At 37.9% G+C, this 3,446-nt stretch overlaps 1 long non-coding RNA gene across 1 annotated transcript; it reads left to right on the top strand.

Moving 5' to 3' along the window:
- Positions 1-1,995: 1,995 nt before the first annotated feature.
- On the top strand, positions 1,996-2,644 carry LOC115576710 (uncharacterized). Its single transcript, XR_003982918.1, has 2 exons — positions 1,996-2,195; positions 2,315-2,644. It is a non-coding gene; the product is annotated as an uncharacterized LOC115576710 (long non-coding RNA).
- Positions 2,645-3,446: the final 802 nt, after the last annotated feature.

Raw genomic sequence — 3,446 nt, 5'->3', positions numbered from 1 at the left:
AATGTTAGCTAAGCTAGCTAGCGAGAGTTAATGTTGCTAACACGCTAACACCAACTAATGTTAGCTAATGCTAAAGCCTACTTGTCATATTCTAAGTCTAGTTACTGCTACCAATGCAAGCTAACGTTAGCTAACGTTGGCTAGCGCTGGCTTACATTAGCTAGTGTCAGCTATCTGTCATTCCTGTGCCAAAAGTGGTTAATGTTCTAAGTCTAGTTACTGCTAGCTAACGCAAGCTAATGCTAAGCTTACTTGTATCATATTCAAAGTCCAGTTTCTGCTAGCTAACACAAGTTAATGTTAGCTAACCCTGGCTAACGTTTGCTTGTGTTAGCTAGCTGTCATTCCTGTGCCAAAAATACCAAATGCTAGCTAACATTAGCTAAAGCAAGCTGACATAGCAATCATGCCAAGCTAGCTAATGTGAGCTAATGGTAACGCTAACTTGTATCATATTCTAAGTCTAGTTACTGCTAGCTAATGTTGGCTATGCTAGCAGTAACTGGTCTTAGTTAGTTGGAGATTAATTTTGGCAAGGAAATGTCAACTAGCTAATGTTAGCTAAGCTAGCTAGCGAGAAGAGTTAATGTTAGCTAACACAAGCTAACACCAACTAATGTTAGCTAACACTTAAGCTAACTTGTATCATATTCTAAGTCTAGTTACTGCTAGCCAACGCAAGCTAACGTTAGGTAACGTTGGCTAGCGCTGGCTAACATTAGCTAGTGTTAGCTATCTGTCATTCCTGTGCCAAAAGTAGTTAACGTAGTAAATCATTTCCAGCTTGATTTGAATAATATTCTAATACTAGTTACTGCTAGCAACAATAATGCAGCTGACGCTTACTTGTATCATATCTAAGTCTAAGTCTCGCTACTGCTAGCTAACTTTATCTAACGCTAGCTAACGTTAGCTAGTGTTAGCTATCTGCCATTCATGTGCAAAAGATAGCTAATGCTAGCTAACATTAGCTATCTTTTGCAATGTTAACTAACCCTGGATAACGTTTGCTACTGTTAGCTGACGCTAATAATAACTTGTATCCTATTCTAAGTCTAGTTACTGCTAGCTAACGCAAGTTAATGTTAGCTAACTAAAATAATAATAATAATAATAAATAATAAATAATTAAATAATTTCCCAGTCTGGGATCATTAAAGTAATTCTATCTATCTATCTAACCCTGGCTAACGTTTGCTAGTGTTAGCTAACGCTAACGGTAACTTGTATCCTATTCTAAGTCTAGTTACTTCTAGCTAACGCAAGTTGATGTTAGCTAACCCCGGCTAACGTTTGCTAGTGTTAGCTAACGGTAACTTTTGTCTTATTCTAAGTCCAGTTTCTGCTAGCTAACACAAGTAACAAGGTTAATGTTAAGCTAACCCTGGCTAACGTTTGCTTGTGTTAGCTAACTGTCATCTTGTGCCAAAAATAACTAATGCTAGCTAACATCAGCTAATGCAAGCTAAACATAGTAAATTATTTCTAGAGTTACTGGCTAGCTAACGCAAAGTTAATGTTAGCTACCCCCGGCTAACGTTTGCTAGTGTTAAGCTAACGGTAACTTTTGTCTTAATCTAAGTCCAGTTTCTGTCGCTAGCGACAGCATAATGTTAGCTCACCCTGGCTAACGTTTGCTAGTAATTGAGCTATCTGCTGCCATTCCTGTGCAAAAGATAGCTAATGCTAGCTAACATTAGCGAACGCAAGCTTACATTAGCTATTTCTGCACAGTAATGACAGCTTCAGGTACACTTGTGAGGTTCTGGAGGGAAACAGTTCTGCGAAACAGCAGATACTGAAGAAATCACAAGACCAAGCCTGCTTGCATACCTATCTGTACAATCTTCATTGAAGCAATGGCTAATAAGAAGTTGGCCGAAGATATTGAAGAAATCAAGAAGTCTCTGGCTTCCTGTCACAGGAAATAACTCAAGTGGTACTGAACAAAGAGGCCTAAAGGAATTGCTGGAGGAAATTAAACAACTGAAAAAGAGGTACAAGTTAAGGACAAGAAAATCGAACAACTGGAAAAAAGAATTGATGACTTGGAGCAGTATTCAAGGATGGATGACCTGTTGATATCAGGGCTTGAAATAAAACGCTCTTATGCACAGGCAGCAGCCAGTGGTGGGGGAGAGGAAAACCAGCTAAGTCCTGCTTCAAATCCTGAATTACCAATGTTCGAACAACAGGTAATCAACTTCTTTGATAATAATGGCATTACAATAGACAGTAAGAACATTGCCGCTTGCCACACTTTGCCTCAGAAAGACCGCAAAAAGACAAATATCCTGATTCGCTTTGTCAACAGGAAGCACAAAATGGAGGTGCTTAGGAATGCCAGAAAATTAAAGGGAACGGGTGTTTATGTGAATGAGCACCTAACTAAGAGAAATGCTGCAATTGCAAGAGAAGCAAGGATTCTGAGGAAAGAAAGGAAGATTCAAGACACCTGGACAAGAAACTGTAGAGTTTTCATCAAGCTGAACGGACCTCGTGAAGAAGCAAAAGTGATCGCTGTCAAGGATATAACAGAGCTGGATCAATACAAATGACTGAATATTGCTGTGTATCACCCAGATTGAAAGAAGTCAACGCTATGAAACACAATAAACTGGATATATGACACAACCAGACAACACAGTAAGAGCAGATTCTGGTCATTCTGATTATGAAAATCTGCAATTTAAAACGTTCGATTATACAGAGTATAAACCACAAGACATGCAAAATGATCTTGATCCAGAGAACAATTTTTATACAAAAATAAAGAACACTTGTGAATACTTTACCGAGGACCATTTTGAGGCCCAAATGAATCTCAGAGATTCATTGTCCATTATACATTTCAACTGTAGGAGTCTTAATACAAATTTTTCTAAGATCTTAGATTGTTTAGCACAAACAAAAAATACATTTTCTGCAATAGCAATCTCAGAGACATGGCTTGGCTATGAAGAGCAATCTTCCTTGTACCAAATAGAAGGATATAATGCGTTCTTCAAAAGTAGAAATTGTCAAAAAGGCGGGGGAGTAGCATTGTACATTGATCAGAACTTGAGAAGTAAACTTGTCAGTAGGAAGTGTCTAATCCTGGATAATATCATGGAATGTGTTACAGTAGAGATTGAGATTGAAAAGTCAAGAAATGCCATAATAAGTTGTGTGTATTGAAAACCAGGGTCCTGTATGGAAAAGTTTCAGGAAACAATGATTGATCTGTATGAGGATATAAATAGTAAAAGGCTCTTTGTCTGTGGAGATTTCAATGTTGATCTGCTCAATCCTCAAAAACAAAATACTGTTACAGAATTTATTCACTCCATGTACAGTTTATGCTTGTATCCATCCATAACAAGACCAACTCGAATAACAAAAAGCAGTGCAACCCTGATTGATAACATATTCACTAATGCTACAGAAAGTGAAATAACAAGTGGAGT

This window comes from Sparus aurata, chromosome 24, assembly GCF_900880675.1.
Source record: "Sparus aurata chromosome 24, fSpaAur1.1, whole genome shotgun sequence".
In the NCBI taxonomy this organism is placed as follows: Eukaryota; Metazoa; Chordata; class Actinopteri; order Spariformes; family Sparidae; genus Sparus; species Sparus aurata.
Note: the sequence above shows the minus strand (reverse complement) of the source record. Positions and strands in the feature narration are given on the sequence as shown.